Source organism: Hevea brasiliensis, chromosome 6 (genome assembly GCF_030052815.1).
Source record: "Hevea brasiliensis isolate MT/VB/25A 57/8 chromosome 6, ASM3005281v1, whole genome shotgun sequence".
Classification (NCBI taxonomy): Eukaryota; Viridiplantae; Streptophyta; class Magnoliopsida; order Malpighiales; family Euphorbiaceae; genus Hevea; species Hevea brasiliensis.
In genome coordinates, this window is record NC_079498.1 from 103887074 (window position 1) to 103909311 (window position 22238).

At 34.8% G+C, this 22238-nt stretch overlaps 1 long non-coding RNA gene and 1 other non-coding gene across 2 annotated transcripts; both read right to left on the reverse strand.

Moving 5' to 3' along the window:
* Positions 1 to 4159: 4159 nt before the first annotated feature.
* Positions 4160 to 5241, reverse strand: LOC131181007 (uncharacterized). The gene is made up of 2 exons (XR_009149644.1): positions 5104 to 5241; positions 4160 to 4355 (listed from the first exon to the last, which is right to left on the reverse strand). It is a non-coding gene; the product is annotated as an uncharacterized LOC131181007 (long non-coding RNA).
* Positions 5242 to 11037: 5796 nt separating this feature from the next.
* Positions 11038 to 11144, reverse strand: LOC131181047 (small nucleolar RNA R71). Its single transcript, XR_009149674.1, has one exon. It is a non-coding gene; the product is annotated as a small nucleolar RNA R71 (small nucleolar RNA).
* Between the last annotated feature and the right edge of the window lie 11094 nt (positions 11145 to 22238).

A 22238-nucleotide genomic window follows, 5' to 3' on the forward strand; every position in this document is an offset into this window, starting at 1 on the left:
TAGTTGACATATATCAATAAAATAATAAATAAAGTAAAAAGAAAAAAAAACACACATACACTTGTCATGTGACAATTTTTAAAATATCATTTTAAAAATTTATACTTTAAATATAAAATAAATAATTTTATTAGATAATTATTTAAATATATATTAATATAATTATTAAAAATTAATTTGCCCTTTTTCCAATATGATGGAAAATTTAATTGATATATATATATATAATGAGCAGAATTTTATAATGTTTGCAATTATAAACTTAAGAATTTTAAAGGTATATAAATACCCAACTAATAGAAAATCACAGACTCACAATGATTTTAATTAAAATGAAAATTAATGATTGGCTAGATGTATGCAAGATAAGTAAGAATTACTCTTAAATAATTATTGTTTTTATGTATGAGATAATATTTTAGTAGTTAAAATTTAAAAATATTTAAATAAAATGTGACGCCCCTTACCCGTCTATTGTATAGTTGAGCAAGAAGTGCCACATTCGGTGCCGGAGCGCCCTATCTTGTCTTGTCATGTATATTGTAAATTTTAATGTCATTTAAATTAGGTAATTTATGTGTAGAATTTTTTTTATTTTTATATCTTATTTTTGTGGAGACCCGGACAGATCCTCCTCTGTTTTATTAGCATCTGGCGGGTTCCACTATCACCTGTTAACATATTCATAGTCATCTCACATATTCCCATATCATATTCTCTTTTATCATATCATTCACAACTGTTTATGAGATCTCAAAATGAAGTGTCATCTATTGCATTCATATAGAAATTCATAGATAATAAATTATAAGTTTTCATTTCAAGTCCAAAATGAAATACATCATAAACTAGTAATTACATCATGACTAAACATAATGAATCAAAATACTAGTCTATACATGGGCCCTACTAAAATACAAAAGACCAGTGAGGTGACTCTGGACAATGGCAGATCGATCGAGCTGCACTCTACAAGATGGAAAACCAACACGCTAAGCATAACGCTTAGTGGTGCATTGTAACAGCCCGGCCCACTAATGATATTGTCCGCTCTGGGCCGAAGCCCTCACGGTTTTAAAACGCGTCAATAGGGGTTATGAACCATCAACTTATAAACCCAGCATCTCTCCCGTGTTTTGTCGATGTGGGATTTGCCTAGGGTGTTACAATCCACCCCCTTATGGGACTCAGCGTCCTCGCTGAGGTTTGCCCCACCATCGTTCAAGGTTGCACGCGGAGCAGCTCTGATACCACAAATGTAACGGCCCGGCCCACTAGTGATATTGTCCGCTCTGGGCCGAAGCCCTCACGGTTTTAAAAAGCGTCAATAGGGGTTATGAACCATCAACTTATAAACCCAGCATCTCTCCCGTGTTTTGTCGATGTGGGATTTGCCTAGGGTGTTACATGCATAATTTATAATAACAATAATTTAATAATTTGAAACAATATATGCAACTCATAATTTCTGGGTCTATTACATTTTTATTTCTCTTTGGAAATAATTAACATTATCGGGATCTTTTATGATTACTTATTGTATTTTAAGTCTTAATTAATTTTTTTTTTCAGTGCCCAAAAAACCTATAACAAATTATAAAAGTTGGATGCACGGGTGTATACTGGTTAGACAGCCATATGTCTATCTAGGATAAGTCTGTCAGGCACGAGGCCAGCTGTCGAGCATGAAACCCGCTGTCAGGCTGTAAAGCCAGAAATAAAGTAGGCACAATGGCCATTAAGTAGGCATATAGCCTATAGAACAATCATACCAGACATATATTGTCAGTTCATGATTTTTTCGGTAGGCAGTACTACTATCTATAGTTCCTAATTGGTATACCAATTTATCCAACTAAATAAATAAGTCTAGGTATACTATGGACAATTAAACATTTTTAATTAATTTAGCACTATTCACTGTTACTATTTTCTAGTACTGTTTATTGGTACCATTAATTTCATATTAATAGGACATTAGTCCTAATTTACATATTCATATCATTTTTAATATCAAATTTTCCTTATGAGTATTTTAATTATCCTATATAGCATTTTTTCCTATGAACCTTCCGTTAGGTTCACGTTGGTGTGTTATTTTTATCTAGGAATTTGACTAGGTTAGGATGTCTATTTAGTCATACTTCATTCATAACAATTGCTCCTCTATGTTTAAACTTGAATTTCAATTTTTAAATCATTGAATTTAGGGTTATAGAACTCAAGTTATGGTCAAAATACCAAGGAATAGTATTTTGGGACAATTTCTAGGTTGACAGTTTTAGTGACTAAATTTGTGCTAACAATTTGATTTGGTTAAAGGCAAAACTGGGTTAAGTGATCTTCATGAAAAGTGTATCCCTATGTCTAAACTTTCCATTGATGAAATTTTAGGTCATTTGGACCAGTATATAGAGAGTTATGACCAAATGAACTGTTCATTTGGTAATTTTCTGGGTTGGCAGTTTCAGTGACCCAATTTGTACTAACAATTTGAATTGGTTAAAGGCAAAACTGGGTTAAGTGGTCTTCATGAAAAGTGTAGCCCTATGTCTAAACTTTCCATTGGTGAAATTTTAGGTCATTTGGATTAGTATAAAGAGAGTTATGACCAAATGAACATGTACTGTTCATTTGGTCATTTTCTGGGTTGGCAGTTTTAGTGACTCAACTTGTGCTAACAATTTGAATTAGTTAAAGGCAAAACTGGGTTAAGTGGTCTTCATGAAAAGTGTAGCCCTATGTCTAACTTTCCATTGGTGAAATTTTATGTCATTTGGACCAGTATAGAGAGAGTTATGACCAAATAAACACGTACTGTTCATTTGGTCATTTTCTGGGTTGGGTTGCAGGGTAATCCGAATTTAGACAGTATTTAGGTCAAGTTTTAGATAGAATTTGAGCATGGTTTTTTCATAGAATATGGGCTATTTTGGGTCTAGTTTCACCTCCAATTGGCCTCATACCAATTGGGGTCACACAATTTCATTTATGGCCTAAAATGTATACTGCCCTCAACAAACACAGCCTGCAGAAAATAGCACTTCCAATAATTCATTTCTCCTCCAACTTCCTTACTTCAATTTGACATTCAAGGCACTTCTAAATAATATCAACACATCTCAACAATCCCAATTGCATGGTATAATACAAAAATACCAAAGTTAGGTTAAACCCTAACTCACAATTTCAACCTCATAAAATCTCAATGTAAATAAACTTCTAATACTTATAAATGCATCAACCAACATCATTAAATCACTTGATATACATCATAGTCATTAAAAACCATCACTCACCATGGGTATCAAAAATTCACTCCCCTCATAAACTCACCTATTTCTTTTAGTTTCTTACAAATTTCACTTCATTTTAACCTTAACTCAAGGATTAATAAAGGAAGAAAGGAAGATTAGGCACTAACCTCTTGGGTAACTTGTTAAACTTTAACTTTTCTTCTTCTTTTCACTATCAATGGCTTCCTTATGGAGTGAGCTAACTTTTTAATGAAGGGGACTATAGGTTTTGGGGAGGAGAAAGCTTGGAAAATCAAGCTTTAAGGAGAACAAAAATGGAGGGAGAGAGCTCTCATGGTGGACAGTTCAAAGAGAGGGAGAGAGAGAAGAGAGGTGAGGAAGATGACTTGTGGTAGGTAGATTTTGTCTCTTGTGTCATACATATATGTATTTTTATTGTACTTTATTTTTTTATGTCATAAGCTTAGCTTCTTTTCTTTTCTTTTCTTTTTTTTTTCTTTTCTCTTCTTCTTTTTCCTAATTCAAATTCATAAACTTGTAATTTTGATTTATGTTAATTATTTCATTCTCTAAATTTTAATTTGACATTTAGGTCAAAATTCACCTCTGGTGGTGAAATGACCAAAATGCCCTTCATGGTGCATATCGGGTTATATTTATTATTTTTGTACCAAATAAATAAATTCTCTAAATTTTTCTTTATTTCCTCTAAATTTTTCTAATATTTTCTTAACATTTATTCCTTCAATTTATGTCTTCTCACTATAGTTTAGGTGTAGTTCCAGACATTTTAACTGTTCGAACAGACATTGTCGGAACAGTAAAATGTACGGACTACCTACGGTGAGGGCGTTACATAAAAAAAAAATAAACAAAAGGATAAAAATAAAAGAACTATGCCATATGAAATTTTTTAAGTACTCTTTTAAATTATATGATACACTCTTTTAAATTACATGTTACACTCTTGTAAAGTTTTCGGATTTAGAAACAATATTATATATATTACATCATCAAGGTGCTCGGTCCAGTTGTGATCTCTTCTCAACGAACATCCAAAGTCTCCAGACTGCTATGTCCTTTTAGAACTTCAAGTATCTGCTTTGAACGTTAATGGAAAAAAAAGGGTTATGCACGGATTAAGAATTTTATTTGAATTGCTAGCTACAATTATTAGAGTCGGCTAGCTGATTTGATCGGGCAAGTTCAGATATTTTCAATTTCATTTTTTTCAAACAGGTTTAAATTAAATTATTTCATATTGTGAATTAATTTATATTACTCATCAAATTACTGTAAAAAAAAATTATAAACAATTTGTCCCTCAATTAATGTGGCAAGTGAAACCCTTCATTATAAAATGTTCACAATAATCATGACTCCAATGGATATTATTTTGCAAATGATACATTTTCTTGTTAATTTCTAGTTAATAAACTTTAAATATTATACTTGAACTCCTATGAATTTTAATATATTCATAATTTTTGCCATTGCATTCTCCAAAATTTGTTTGTCAAATATAACAAAATGATAAATTTTATTTTCCAATTAGTCTCAAAATTTTTTTTTGTACAATAAAACAAAATAATAAATTTGTATTTTCCAATTATTTTCACATAAAAGCAATCAACAATTAACGGCTAGAGGGAGATTGAGGGAAGTGTATGTGTGCATATATATAGCCTTAAAAGTAAAAGTAATAAATATTTTTAAATAAATTAAGGACAACATTAGCCAAATAATTTTTTTAGGGGAACATTTAGCGAAATAATAAAAATTGACAAAGCAGAGGCAGATAATATGAAGAGTAAAACAGAATAAATTCATATTTTTACGGAATTACCTTACTCATTTGTGGTCGATTTTGAGGATCACCACGTACACATGCTAAAGCACAAGCAATCATTCTATCCATTTGTTCAGTGTCATACTTCTTTAATAACTTCTCATCGACAAAACTGTCTTTGCCTTTGGATAAATGTGTTTTAGCAGCCTACGTATTAATAGGTGACAGAATTTGTTATAGATGTAATTGCTTGCTTATAAAAAAAAAAAAGATGTAATTGCTTTAACTTTAAATTAATAAAGCTCCTCTTTCATTAGAATGAATTAGGAGGAGCTCTTTTTTAATATATTCCAATGCTTTTGCATATACCAATTTATAACCACCATAAACTAAGGACGTCAATGCCATTTTTTCATGTAGAATTATGTTTAAATTTATAGTCTATGTTAATTGAGAATTACATACCCAATCAACTATAGTCTTGGATTTCTTAAAAAAAAAGGCAAAAGAGAACTCCCTCTGACATCTCCCAATTTTATTCCCAGTACCCACCATTAACTCAAGGATACCATGACTAATGTTATTCTTATGTAGGATTATGTTGCAATTTCTAGACTATAGTAATTGAGGAACAAATACTCACCCAGCCAACTATGTCAGTGTGACCATTGAAACTAATATCACCAACTGGTTGTTTCCCAGTAATCAACTCCAGAAGAATTACACCAAAAAAATAAACATCGGCCTTAGAACTGCACTCGGAGATGGAAAAAGTGCTAACATATATAAGAAATTGTTCAAAAAATATTCTCTAGAGGTGCAAATAAGGTATGATGCTTTTTTTTTTTCAACCCTTATGCCAAAGCGTACCTTGCACCTAGCTACAATATAATTTAAGCTCAGGCAACAAATGGAATGTTCATCTTTACCTGCTACAGGTAGAAGTAGCAGAATTCGAGTAAAACCCGGCGTGCCCATACTCGGCAAACTATAAATAAATAAATTTATTTTAGTGTATAGTTTAACATTGAAGACAAAAATAAAGTTTTTTTTATATATATAAGTAAAACAAAAATATACTTAAATAGTTTAAACTGTCGATATCTAAAATTAGACACATTCAACATCTAATTCTACTTTTAAAGAATTCAAAGCTCCACCACAATTATGAGTTTTCCCATTGTGATGAAAATTACACATACAAACAATTTATTATATTGAGATTTAGATAAACATAGATGACACAAATTATTATATTGAGATTTAGAAAAACATGGATGACCTTCTGTTTGTTTGTCTAGAAGGGTGGGGATGTGGTGATAGAGCTTATCCCTTCTCTTGTAAATCTGTAACTAACATCATCTCAAGTCCCTTATCACGTAACATAGTATATCAAACATTTAACTAACCCATGTATTTATATTGTTACATTCATGATGATTCATAAGCTTTATTTCACGTAACTTTGTGTCCCTTTAATTGAAAATATAAATTTAAATATTAATAAGTATAGATTTGTGGGTATAATATTAATGTGAATATTGTGTATCTAGTACAACAATGAGATAAGTATATTTAAATAAATGTACGAAAGTGTTTAGGAATGTGTGTGAAGTATTAATAAATGTATAGTGAATAATACATATATATGTGTGTGTATGTGTGTGTGCGTGTTTTGGGGAAGGAGGGGGGGATTCAAATTAACAACCATCCATTAAAATCAGTTGCCAAACGATTTAGCAACTGATTCAATTGGTTGTAATGAAGTTGATTGCAAATAGCAACTGATAACCGAATCGGTTGGTAAATTAATTAAATTTTAGAAAATAAAATTTTAAGTAAAAAAAATTAGCTGATTTAGCAACCAAAATTGATGTTAATAACAACCGAAATATAATTGATTGTAAAAAATTTGATGTATTTAATTTTGTAATTTTGTAAATCGGTTGCTATTTGTAACTAATTTAACAATAAAAAAATCGATTGTCAATTTAAAAAAAATATTAAAAAATTAAATTTCCAAACAACCAATAAATAATTTTTTCAAAAATTATTAAAATAATAAATTATTAACAAAAAATTAGTACTAAAAAATTAATATAAAAATATTATCAAAAAAAAGTACTAATAATAACTTTTAACAAAAATACTAACAAAAAATTATACATAAAAAGATATTTATAAGACAAATTACTAAAAAAAATTACCATATGTTTTATAACAAAAAATTACTAAAAATAAATACTAAAAATAATTTATTAACCAAAAATATATTTGTACAAAATTTTTATTTTATGCCAAAGAAAAAATAAATTAAATGAAAAAGATAAGAAAGAAAAAGATAATGAAGAAGAAAAAAGATGATGAAGAAAATAGATAAGAAAGAAAAAGATGGTGAAGAAGACAAATGAAAAAAAAATGATAAAGAAGAAAATAGATGAGAAAAAAAAAATGATGAACAAAATAGATGAGAAAGAAAAAGATGATAAAGAAAATAGATTAGAAAGTAAAAGATAATGAATAAAACAGATAAGAATGAAAAAGAAGATAAAGAAAATGAGAGAAAAGAGAAGAAGAAGAGAGAGAGAAAAAAAAAAGGAGTAGTGATTTATATAAGCGAATTAGTAATCAATTATCTGTTATTAATTTCTTTTAAAAATTAGGCAGAAATTTTTTAAGAGAAAATTTTATAACCGATTCACAATTGATTGCAAAATCAGTTCCTAATAAATAATTGGTTACAAAAATCGGTTTCAAATAAAATTAAAAAAAAATACAAAAATTGGGTGGGATTTTTTTATTTTTGGGGTGGGGGGGGGGGGTGTTTTGATTCACTATGGATTGTAAAATCGATTGCCAATTTTAACTGATTTCATTTGGTTGTAAAAATTGGTTATTGTTATCAATTGCAAATAAAAAAAAATAAAAAATTGTATGAGAATTTTTAGAGAGAAAATTTAGTAACCGATTTGCAAATGATTACAAAAATCGAATATCATTAGCAACTAATTTAAGTCAGTTATAAAAATTCCTAATATTAATTGTAAAAAATCGATTTTTGCAACTCATTGTAAATCAGTTGATATATTTTAGAGTCAATAAAAATATATATTTTTTTAATTTAGCAACCAATCTCTTAATTAGTTGCTAATAGCAACTGATTTTAAAATCGGTTGCTAATCATATATTTAAGATTTTTCTAATATCGATTGGCAACCGATTTAGCAATTAACTATAAATCAGTTACCAATAGTAACCAATTCTTGAATAAGTTGTTAAATTTTTAAAAATTAACTATTTTACTAAAAAAAACTAAAATCATAAATCGATTGCAAAGTTGATTACTAATAGTAAATGATTTCAATAAGTTGTAAAAATTAATTGCAAAACTGAATTTTTTATAGTGATAATATTATTTGTTTTGGTGTTTTTATATTCTTTCTCTCCTAGTAATTCCTCATTTATCATTTATCATTTATTCCTCTTTCAATAAAGTTGTATCAATCCTAAATGCTTCCGATAAAGTGGTATTAGAGCTTGGTAAAAAGTTAGGCAAAAGGCATTTTTGAAGAGAATATCTCCATTGAAGTGTTTCTCCAAGTTGAGATAAGAAACCTGTTGAGAGGTTGCATTTGCAATCTTTAGGTTTGTGTCAAGAAGATAGCCCATTAAGAAAAAGAAAAATACGATAAAAGTATTTTGAGTGAAAAGAGAAGTGTTACATTCATTTCACATAAGCATTTTAGGGTAGCTTTGCATCTATTTTGCCCTTATATTTTAGTATATTTTATGTTTTTAGCTTTATTTTAACTTATTTGTTAACTTTAGATACTTTGTATTTGATTTTTGTAATTTTGTTATTTTTGATAGGATTTTGTAGCAAATCAAAGATCAATGAGTGCATTAGGAAGTGATTTGAAGAAATTTGGAGTTCTTTAAGCATAGAGGAAAGTTGAAGAAATCAAGCCTTGAAAGAGCAAGTTAGCCAAAATTTGCTTGAGACATTGCTTAAGATCCTGCTTAGGGTAAAGCGGCAGTGCTTAAGGTGCAGCACAGATCAAGCTGGAAGTCATGCATGAGCAGAAAGAAAACCCATTTTATTCCAGTCTGCCGAGATTTGCTGAGGGTCTGCTTAACCTTAAGCAGACAGTGCGACCAGAAGCTGAAATTTGCTAAGAAGCTGCTTAGGGTTAAGCCGCACTCCTGCTGCATCGCCTAACGTGAATAATGCTGCTAACTTTGATAATTTTACACCTCATTTCCTATCCACTCCTTGGCTCTTATTTACTTTTAGGGTAACTTTTTGGGACGATATAAATTCATCATTTCCTAGTTTTTGCCACAAGAGGAAAGGAAGGGAGAAACAAAAAGGAAAGAAAATATAATAGAGAGAGGAGGAGACGCCATTTTCTGGGGAGGAGCTGCTGCAACCATTTTTGGAGCTCCAGAAACCAGAGTTTTGGGTTCTTCTACTTGGGTTTTTCTATTTTAGTCCTCTTATTATGTTTTTCTTTACTTTTCCATCAATCTTTCTAGTAAATACCATCATGAGTGAGTAAACTCTTTAGATTTCAAAGTTGGGAAATATGTTTTAGATTAATTTGTGGATTTGGACTGGGTATTTCCTTATTTTACATAAATACGAGTTTTGATTCCTTCCTTATGTGCTTGATTTACTTACCTAATGTTGGTACCCATTGGGTATTGTGTTAATCTTTGATTGAAGGACCGAAAGGTGAAAGTCATTGATAGGTAATCAAGGATTGGAACTTAAAATCACCTAGATTTAGAAATAAACTAGGATTTTAAGAGGAATTAATGATTGGTTACAAAAATTAATGGGTTTTAGAGTAATCAAATAACATACGAAAGTAGGTTTGGTTATTTTAGAACGCACTTTGGTTTGCTTGAAAAAGATATCAAAGGAATTTAGAATTAATCACCTTCAAACTCTATTTTTCCCTTAAAATTGGAATACCCAAGACAAATCCCAATTAATTTATGCATAAACCCCCAACTCTAGAATCACTTTTAACATAATTAGACTTTGATTTGAATTACCCATTGTTAATTTAGTTTAATTGCAAACTAGATCTAGAATTTATTTGTTTGCTCTTTACCCATTCCAATTAGATTAATCAATTTACCTTGCTCATTTACATTTACCATTTATTCAATAATCATTAGCCCAAATAATCGCTTCATTCATAGTTTGGTACTCAAACGGCAAATCCTCGTGGGAACGATACTTGATTCATCACTTTATTACTTGAGACGACCTGTATACTTGCGGATTCGCCACATCAAGTTTTTGGTGCCGTTGCCGGGGATTTGATTTTTGTTTGATATTGAACAATTGTTTGTTTGGTTAATTTGGGCATTTTATTTTATTTTCTTTTTACCATTTTACTTTGAGAATTTGTTTATTTTGTTTTTCAGGTACTTTATTTTATGAGAAGAACAAAAAGTGAAGAAATCAATTTATTCTTTGATCCAGAAATAGAAAAGACAGCAAAAGCTTTAAAAGCAGAATCTAAAAGGAGAAAAGCTGAAATTAAAGCTCAACAACAACAAGAAAGAGCACAAGAGCAAGAGCAATTATAAGAAGAAATGGCCAACAACAATAACAACCTCTCTGTGAAGGATCATGCCTATCCTAACATTGGGGATTTCATGCCAAGTATCACAAGACCAAGAGTAGAAGCTAATAATTTTGAATCAAGCTCAGCACTGCGGATGGTACAACAATCACAATTTGGAGGAAATCCAAGTGAAAGTCCACATGTGCATCTAGCACACTTTCTTGAGATCAGTGATATGTTGAAGATAAATGGAGTTTCTGATGATGCAATTCGACTCAGATTATTTCCTTTTTCTTTGAAGGACCGAGCTAGAGAGTGGTTACATTCTTTGCCACCGGGTTCTATCACAACATGGGATGAACTTTCTCAAGCATTTTTAGCTCAATATTTTCCACCAAGCAAGACAGCTAAGCTAAGAAATGAGCTGACTTCTTTCAAACCTAGAGATGATGAGAGCTTGTATGAAGCATGGGAGAGGTACAAGGATTTGCAAAGGAGATGTCCACATCATGGGATTCCTAAGTGGATGCTTGTTCAACACTTTTACAATGGAGTTTCACCAGCTATTAGAAGTACAATTGATGCATCTTCTGGAGGTGATCTTATGGAGAAATCTGAAGATGAAGCTTTTTCTGCTCTTGATAAAATTGCTTATAACAACTACCAATGGAGTTGTGAGAGGAATGAGATCAAGAAATCAGCTGGTATGTTTGAGCTTGATGCCATGAATATGATTAATGCTAAGTTTGATGCTTTGACAAGGAAAATGGACAAGCTAAGCATGAAAGTAGATTCATCAGCTGGAGGTTCTAGTAATTTAGCAGAAGTTGGAGCTGCAAATGTCAATTATGCAGCTGATTTTTCTGCACTTAATCAAGATTTTTCAAGTGAGCAAGTGGATTATGTGGGGAACTACAATCAAAGACCAGGTGGTAACCCATTTTCTACAACTTATGATCCAGCATGGAGAAACCACCCCAATTTCTCTTGGGGAGGTAGACAAGGACAACATCAGAATTTTTAGCAGAATAGAGGTCCTCCTCCTGGAATTCCTAAACCTCAAAATGCACCTGCTCCACCTCTACCACAACAAGCACAGCCAGACAAGACAGCTAGATTAGAAGCTATGATTGAGACTCTACTTGTGAGCCATCAAAGTCAACAAGATATGATTTCTCAATTAGCATCTAAAGTAGATCAAATGGCAACACACAATAAGATGTTAGAGAATCAAATAGCTCAACAAGCTAGCTCTTCAAATAACAAAGCATTTGGGAAGCTCCCTAGCCAGCTAGAAAATTCAAGGGAGAATTGCAGGGCTATTACATTGAGAAGTGGAAAAATATTGGAGAATGGAGATAAAAAGATTGAAGAGAAAATTGAAGAAGAGAAAAACAGAGAAGGAGATGAACAAACTGAAGTTGAATTTAGAATTGAAGCTGAGAAAGAAAATTCAGTGGAAGAAAAAGGAAGTAAGGAGAGGGAGAGCAAAGAGGAAGAACCTAAATATGTAGCACCTAAAGCCTACATGCCACCTTTACCATTCCCACAAAGGTTCCAGAAAGCGAAATTGGATAAACAATTTGGGAAGTTTTTGGAAGTATTGAAGTCTTTGCATGTGACTATTCCTTTCACTGATGCCTTAGCACAAATGCCTTCATATGCTAAATTTTTAAAGGAGATTTTATCTAACAAGAAGAAATTGGAGGAATTTGATACCATAGCTCTCACAAAAGAAAGCAGTGCTATTTTGCAAAATAAGCTTCCACCCAAACTGAAAGATCCTGGAAGTTTTTCCATATCATGTTACATTGGGGATATCAGTATAGATAAGGCTTTATGTGATCTTGGAGCCAATGTTAGTCTAATGCCATTGTCTATCTATGAGAAAGTGAAAATTGGAGAAATGAAGCCTACTGTCATTTCACTACAGTTAGCAAATAGGTCTATTAAATTTCCAATTGGGGTAATTGAGAATGTTCCTCTGAAAGTTAGAAAATTTTTCATACCAGTGGATTTTATGGTATTGGAGATGGAGGAGGATGTACACATTCCTATTATTCTTGGTAGACCTTTCCTTGCTACTGCTAGAGCTGTGATTGATGTAAAAAATGGAAGCCTTACATTAGAAGTTGGGGAAGAAAAAGTTGAATTTAATTTGTTTCAAGCAATGAAAAAGAAAGATGATTCAAATTCATGCTTGAGAATTGATGTGATAGATGAAGAGGTCAGAGAAGTGCTCAAAAAGCAACATCCTGAAGATCCCTTAGAAGCTTGTTTGGTTTATAACATCAAAAAAGGGGATGAGATTGAAGAAGCTGCAGAATATGCTACAATCTTGAAAGAAAATCCACCTTTGCCTATGGCTGATACTGAGAAGATTGGGGATTTGAAGCAAGATATGACTTCATCATCAAAGCTTGAAAAAAGTGAAGCACCGAAGGTAGAGTTGAAACCTCTTCCAACAAATCTCAGGTATGCTTTTCTTGGTCAAAATTCTTCATATCCTGTAATTGTTAGTGCTAAACTGAATGATTGTGAAGTTGAAAAATTATTAAGAGTTCTAAGAAAGCATAGAAGGATAATCGGTTATACCATTAATGATATTAAAGGAATACATCCTTCTGTGTGCATGCATAGAATTTTGTTGGAAAATAATCATAAAGCCTCTCGAGAGTCACAGAGGAGATTGAATCCAAATATGAAAGAGGTTGTGAAAAAGGAAATCTTGAAATTGATTGATGCAGGTATCATTTACCCTATTTCTGATAGCAATTGGGTAAGTCCAGTTCATGTTGTACCCAAAAAAGGGGGCATCACAGTAGTGAAAAATGAAAATGATGAACTAATACCTACAAGAACTGTAACTGGATGGAGAATGTGTATAGACTATAGGAAGTTGAATAATGCAACTAGAAAGGACCATTTTCCATTACCATTTATAGATCAGATGCTTGAGAGACTAGCTCATCATTCTTATTTTTGCTATTTGGATGGCTATTCAGGGTTCTTTCAGGTCTCTATTCACCCAGATGATCAGGATAAAACTACCTTCACATGTCCTTATGGTACCTTTGCATATCAAAGGATGCCATTTGGACTATGTAATGCCCCTGCTACATTTCAAAGATGTATGATGTCCATATTTTCTGACATGATTGAGGGTATTATGGAAGTGTTCATGGATGATTTTTCTGTGTATGGTAAATCTTTCGATGAATGCTTATCTAACTTGTCTAAGGTTTTGCAGAGATGTGAAAAGTTCAATTTAGTTTTGAATTGGGAAAAGTGCCATTTTATGGTACAAGAAGGAATTGTTTTGGGACATCTTGTGTCAAACAGGGGTATTGAGGTGGATAAAGCAAAGGTAGAAATTATTGAGAAAATGCCACCCCCAACATCCGTGAAGGGAGTGAGGAGTTTCTTGGGGCATGCTGGATTTTACAGGAGATTCATCAAGGATTTCTCTAAGATTTCTAAGCCTCTTACCAATTTATTGAGTAAAAATGTGGAATTTCATTTTGACACTAATTGTATGAACGCTTTTTGCAGGATAAAGGAAGCTTTGATATATGCTCCTATTATGCAGCCACCCGATTGGTCATTACCTTTTGAGTTAATGTGCGATGCTAGCGATTATGCCATTGGGGCTCTTTTGGGACAAAGGAGAGATAAGAAGGTGTATGTAATATACTATGCAAGTAGAACCTTAGATGATGCTCAAATAAATTACTCTACTACAGAGAAAGAGTTTTTGGCAGTGGTATTTGCAGTAGATAAATTCAGGTCCTATCTTGTGGGGTCTAAGGTAATAGTATACACAGATCATGCAGCTATCAAATATCTCCTTCAGAAAAAAGAGGCCAAACCTAGGTTGATAAGGTGGGTGCTACTCCTTCAAGAGTTTGACTTAGAAATTAAAGACAAGAAAGGAGTAGAAAATGTGGTAGCAGATCATCTGTCTAGATTGAGGCAAGAACAAGGAGATAATTTGGGAAAAGAGCCCCCAATAGATGATTATTTTCCTGCTGAGCAACTGTTAGTAATCATGAGTGCAAAAACCCCTTGGTATGCTGATTTCGTGAACTATTTGGTGTGTGGAATCCTTCCACCTGACCTAACATGGCAGCAAAAGAAGAAATTTCTTTTTGATGTGAAGGATTACAATTGGGAAGAGCCATTTTTGTTCAAGAGATGTGGAGATGGATTGATTAGAATATGTTTAGCTGATGAGGAGATAGGGAATGTTATTAAAGATTGCCATTCTTCACTTTATGGGGGTCATATGAGTGTGATAAAGACTGCAGAAAAAGTTCTTCAAGCAGAGTTCTTTTGGCCACATATGTTTAAAGATGTGAGAAAGTTTGTAAATGCATGTGATAGGTGTTAAATGATGGGTAATATCTCAAAGAGAGATGAAATGCCCCTCCAAAATATATTGGAAGTGGAACTATTTGATGTATTGGGCATTGATTTCATGGGACCTTTTCCATCATCCTTTGGACACAAATACATTTTAGTTGGGGTAGATTATGTGAGCAAATGGGTTGAAGCTATACCATCTCCAACTAATGATGTTAGAGTTGTGATTAAATTCCTTAAAAAGTTCATTTTTACAAGATTTGGAACTCCACGTGCCATTGTAAGTGATGGAGGTTCTCATTTTTGCAACCATCAATTTGAGAGATTATTACAAAAATATGGAGTAAAGCATAAGGTTGCAACACCCTACCATCCACAAACTAGTGGTCAAGTGGAGATCTCAAATAGAGAGTTGAAAAGAATTCTTAAGAAAACAGTAAATAGTTCAAGGAAAGATTGGTCACTAAAGTTAGATGATGCTCTTTGGGCCTATAGAACAGCTTTTAAAACTCCTATTAGCACCACCCCATTTAGATTGGTTTATGGGAAAGCTTGTCATTTACCTTTGGAGTTGGAACATGGAGCATATTGGGCCATAAGGACACTGAATTTTGATTTAAAAACTGCAGGAGAAAAAAGAATGCTGTAACTAAATGAACTTGAGGAACTTAGATTGGATGCTTATGAAAATGCCAAGCTTTACAAGGAAAGAACTAAGAGATGGCATGATAAGCGTATTAGGAGGAAAGAATTTGAGGAAGGTGATGTTGTTCTCTTATATAATTCTAGGTTAAGGTTACTTCCCGGAAAATTAAAGTCAAGATGGTCAGGGCCTTACAATGTTATAAAGGTCTGAATGTCTGAAACTTGTTTCAAATGCTGCTGAAAATGTGCTTTGGGTATAAGCTTGGAAATCAAACCATTTCGTTGGGTTTGCAGAAAGGTAATTACAATCCATGCTTAATTTAAGTTGTTTGCCTTTCAAATCCCTTCATGTTTATGTTATGTTTGATGAGTTCTAAGAGATGATGAGCTTAAATTCCTCAATTTTATGGTGTTTGTGTGTATTTGGTAATTGCTAAGGGTCATGATAGCATTCCATATCATTTGGACTGTTTTTGGTAAGTAAAACCACAAATTTTTTCAAAACATGCCGAAACTTGCTGATGATGTTGCATACTAAGCTGTACCCTATGCAAATTCTGCTGAACCCTAAGCAAAATTCTGCTTAACCCCAAGCATAACCCAAATTACCAGATGTCTGCCCTACAATTTAAAACGCCCCAAAATTTTCGCCATTTTTTTTTATTAAGCCCTCGCCCTCACTCCCGATAAACCAAAGCACCATTCCACCCCCCCTCTCCACCATTTTTTCCGGCATTTCTAAGGAAGCTGAAGAGTTTATTTCTCTTCATTAAATGGTGAGAACCAAGATGTGGTCCACCCACAAACCCAGAAAATCCAAGCGCTCTGTCAAATCGAAAATGGCTATTCCATCCTCATTTTCTGCGAACCCTAACCCCAGTCCTAGTCCTCCACTACCTCAATTTCCACCACCGCAAACACCACCACACCCCCAAAACCAAACACCAACCCTCATTCCGCCGACCCCCCTCTCGCCACAAAATGAAAAACCCATTTTCGAAACTCAGTTTCAAGAACCAATGTCTGAACCCGGGCCAACTCAAACCAAATCTAAAGGTAAAACCAAAATGGCTGTGGGTAAACCCAAGAAAGCCACTATCGGAAAAAGAAAAGGAAACCCCTCTGTTCCTTTGGACTTAAACTCTCCATCTCAACTTCCCTCTGAACCAGTCAGTAAAAGAACTAGGTCCTCATCGCAAATTTCATCACCAGTGGTTCAAATCTCAACTTCCCTCTTTCCAGAACCTCATATGGCCCAATGAAACGAGGACTCAGTTTCCCCTTTCTACCGAATCTCATAATTCTCTTCCAAGGAGAAACCTTAAGGAATACTTTCTCACCTACTGCATACTCAATATCCCTCCTTTTCAAATCAATGTAGGACTTCTGATGGTCTGATGCAGTCTTAAGTCAATCTCTGATCACCCTGATCTTCTCCTCAGTTTGTTGAACAATTTCGGGCCCAATCATCTTTCTTTCACCCACGTCATCCCAACACAACAGGGTTCTACATTTTCTGCCATACAAAGCTTCATGTGGAGGCATTCCAATGCTTGATTGGTAGCTGTTGTTGTAAGCAAACTCAATCAAAGGCAAATGTGTATCCCAACTGCCTTCAAATTCAATCACACAAGCCCGTAGCATGTCCTTCAAGATCTGAGTTATCCTCTCAAACTGGCCATCTGTCTGTGGGTGGAATGCAGTACTGAAGTTCAATCTAGTTCCTAGGGCTCTCTGAAGACTACCCCAGAATCTAGAAGTGAACCTAGGATCTGCATGCGATACGATGGATACTGGCACTCCATGCAGTCTCACAATCTCATCGATGTATAACTTGGCCAATCTTTCTAAACTGTAGTCCATCCGGACTGGCAGAAAATGAGCAGACTTAGTCAGTCTGTCGATAATGACCCATACTGCATCATGACTCTTCTGTGTCCTCGGAAGTCCCATCACAAAATCCATTGTTATTCTTTCCCATTTCCATTCTGGTACTGGTAGTGGATGTAACAACCCAGTTGGTAGTTGATGCTCTGCCTTCACTTGTTGACAAGTTAGGCATTTGGATACAAACTCTGCCACATTCCTTTTCATACCCATCCACCAGTAATGCTCCTTTAGCCCCTTATACATTTTTGTGCCACCAGGGTGCATCGCAAAAGGAGACTCATGTGCTTCCTTCAAAATGATCTGCCTCAAATTAACATCATTAAGAACACCATTCTGCCCCGGTGTAGCAATAGACCATCATCTCTGATTGAGAATTCTGGTTTCTTGCCCTGTCGGACTTCTTCCATCAGCTTCTGATACTTCTGATCATTCTGAGCAGCCATTCTAATCTGATCAATCAACACTGGCTGTACATGCCATGCAACTACTGTCTGCCCATCATCATTAATCTCTAAGCTGGCATGTAATGATCTCAACTCATGTGCCAAAGACAAAGGAGTAACCCGTAGACTTGCCATAGTCTTGCGACTTAAGGCGTCAGCTACCACATTAGCTTTCCCTGGCTGATAGTCTATCAGACAATCATAGTCTTTTCTCAACTCTAACCATCTCCTCTGTCTCAAATTCAACTCCTTCTGAGTGCCCAAATACTTTAAACTCTTATGATCTGTGTAGATGTAACACTTTTCCCCATACAAATAGTGTCTCCAGATCTTAAGAGCAAACACTATAGCTGCAAGCTCTAAATCATGTGTTGGATAATTCCTCTCATGTGGTTTCAGCTGGCGTGATGTATAGGCAATGACATTTCGATCTTGCATCAATAGACAGCCTAACCCATTGTGAGAAGCATCACTGTAAACGGTGTATTCTTTACCCGGTGTAGGTAAAGTCAGGACTGGAGCTTCAGTCAAACATTTCTTCAATTCATCAAAACTCTATTGGCATTTATCAGTCCACTGAAATTTTACATCTTTTCGGAGTAGCTTAGTCAATGGAGATGCCAACATGGAAAATCCCTTTACAAACCTACGGTAGTATCCAACTAAACCCAGAAAACTACGAATCTCTGTGACATTTCTAGGTGGCCTCCAATTAAGGACAGCTTCAATCTTACTTGGATCTACCTTAATGCCCTCTTTTGATACTACATGCCCCAAAAAAGATATTTCCTTCAGCCAAAATTCACACTTTGACAATTTGGCATATAGTCGCTTTCTCCTCAAAGTCCAAGTACATAACTGCAGATGTCTATCATGCTCTTCTGCATTCCTCGAATAGACCAATATATCATCTATGAATACCACAACAAACTGGTCGAGGTATGGTCTGAAGATAGTGTTCATCAGATCCATAAAAGCAGCCGGAGCATTAGTTAACTCGAATGGCATAACCAAAAACTCATAATGGCCATAGCGGGTTTTGAAGGCAGTTTTAGGAATACTCTGCTCTTATACTTTCAGCTGATAATACCCTGATCTCAGGTCAATTTTGGAAAACACAGCTGTACCCCTCAACTGATCAAACAAGTCATCACTGCGGGGCAATGGATATCTATTCTTTATTGTCACCTTATTCAACTGTCGATAATCAATACACAAGCGGAGAGTGCCATCTTTCTTCTTAACAAACAACACTGGTGCTCCCCAAGGTGACACACTAGGGCGAATAAAGCCCTTGTCAAGCAATTCTTGTAATTGCACTTTCAACTCTTTTAGTTCTGCAGGTGCCATTCTATATGGCGTTATGGAGATTGGGTCCACACCAGGCATAACATCAATTTCAAACTGCAAACTACACCTCTCTTTCTAGAGGTAATCCTGGCAATTCATTAGGAAATACATCCGGAAAGTCACATACAGTAGGGATGTCCTTCAGTGCTAGACTCCCCACTTGGGTGTCTATTACATGTGCCAAGTATGCTTCACACCCCTTTCTGATCATTCTTCTGACTAGTGCAGCCGAAATGATGTTTGATGGCAGTAAATGCCTCTCCCCGTGTATTACCACATCACTGAACAGAGGGAGACCAAAAGTGACTGTCTTCAGTCTACAGTCAATCATAGCATGATACCTGGCTAACCAATCCATGCCCAAGATGATATCATACTCTCTGAAGGGCATTTCAATCAAGTCTGACAAGAAAACATGTACTTGGATCACCAAAGGACAATCTCTATAGATTCTGTTGACTCGGACCTCTTGTCCTAACAGACTAGTTACTAGCACTTCAAAACCCATTTGGACACATGGAACAGCAAGTGAACTGACTATGCTAGCACTAACATATGAATGGGTTGAACCCGGATCAAACAACACAAATACATCTTGATCAGAGATAGAGAATGTACCAGCTACCACATCAGAAGTCTCAGCCTCTTCTCGCTGTCTCATTGTGTAGACTCTGGCTGAAGCACTCCCTTGTGCTGATTGACCAACTGTGCCCTGACTGCCTGAAGCAGTGCCTTTACCTCTGCCTCTTCCTTTGCCAACAGATTGTGAACCTCTGGTAGCAGGACTCTGAATAGATCCCTCGGCAGTAGTAGGAGCTGGACCATATCTCGAAGATGGAGCACTAGTGCAGTCTCTTGCTAAATGACCCTTGCCTCCGCAGTTAAAGCAGGCTCCAATGGCCTAATAACATTCCCCCCCATGAATCTTGCCATAAGTCTCACAGGGGCGGGCAGAATGTGAACCCCGCCGATCACGATCGGACCTAGGGGTCTCTCGCCCGCAAAATCTGCCCCTACCAAATCTTCCACCTCGACCCCTGCTGGGTCCACTAAATTTCTTCTTCTTTCTAGAGGTAGTACCAGAACTTGGCTCTACTGACTTTTTCCCTTTATCTTTTTCTGATTTCTCAGCTCTCTCTGATTTTTCTTTTATTGGGGTTGCTTCTGATTTAATTCTCTCCAGCTCAAGTGCTTGAGACATGAGCTCTGAGAAGTTGCTGTGTTTGAATTCCATAACTTGCATCCTTATGCTGGGCTTCAAACCAGTCTCAAATCTCTTACATCTTGCCTTGCTGGTAGAGAGGAGACTCCCTGCATAGTGACTTAAGCAGGAGAACTCCCTCTCATACTCTGCCACTGTTCTGTTGCCTTGTTTCAAACTAAAAAATTCTTGCAATTTCTGATCAACATATGCGTCTGGGATGTATTTTTGTCTGAACTCTTTGATAAAGTCATCCCAGGTTAGTACTGGTGGTTCAGCTAAGCTGTGGGGGATGGTCTTCCACCAATCATACGCATCCCCTTGCAGTAGAGACACAGAATACTCAAACTTCAGTTTATCTTGGCAGTGCAGCTTCTTAAATACTCTGTCCATTCTTTCAAGCCATTGCTCTACCTCTAAAGGGTCCACTGTACCCTTAAATTCTGCAGCCCCATGCTTTAGTAATTTATCATACTGTCTGGCTGGAGGTAGTGGTTGTGCCACAAGTGTCTGAGGTGGAGCTTGAGCAGGCATACCCCCAGCCATTTGTTGAAACATCGCAGCCATCTGTGCGAATCGTGGCAGAAATCGCGGCATTTGCGGGTGGTGCTCTTGACCCACCGACATTCGGTAAAGCCGGGCTTCCTTGTGCCTCGGCTTCAACAGATCGCTCAATCGAGCGATCCCCTTCTTCCATTTCAGGCTGAAGTTAGGGTATCTCCTGAACAAGTAACACAAGGAGATTTCCCTCCGTTAGTTCATATTCATGATGTAATGCACTGTATGTAACAATTATGGACATTGAGCAGTTGTACTTAACAAAGAAAGACACAAATTTTCAAGTTAAAACATACTTCAAAAATTTGCTCTGATACCACTAAAACATGTCACACCTTACCCCTATGTAAGACATAACATGATTCCATAGAACACCTAATGAATTACCGAACTTCACCTACCGATAACTCATTAAGTACCCTACAAGGGATTTTAAAACAATTTTCTTACTTTTGATAAGTGGTGAGCATTTTCTAATAGGTAGTTAAAAGTAAATCTAGTTAATATTTTTGGTCCATTTTATTTTTCCGCAAATTTTATAAAAATTTTGACAAGTTCTGTCTGTATTTTGAGAAACCAGTTCTTCAAATACCTGTAAAAAGCACTTCTAAAAAATATTTTCTCAACAACTACTTCACTTTCACAATCAAACTCAATCAATTTCAAGAATTCCACAATTATTTCAATCAATTTCTCAAGTTCAAAATTCAATAATCCTCAAAATACTAGCAATACATTTCATTTAAATTAAATAAAATAGTTCCACTCATATTTCATTAAAGACAAAACAATTTATATACATTCTTACAAAATTTACATCAAAAGAAATACAAACTAAACTTTATTACAAACTTCATACAAATTTTTGTACAAGCTGCTCAAGACCCATTTACATGTCCATACATTTATATGCAATACATACATCAAAAGAAATATTTACAATTAGGGTATAAATTATATCCGATGACTTTAAGCTGATAGTTCCTCACACCACAGCAGCTCAGTCTGCTGCTCTTCTAATCTCTGTATCTGCGACAGCAATAGAAGCTATCGCTGAGTACTAGGACTCAGTGGTGCACAACATACTAAAATAATCTTTATGCAAAACTTAAATCACATTTATTCAAAAATTTGGTTGAACATGAGAATTAAGTACAAATC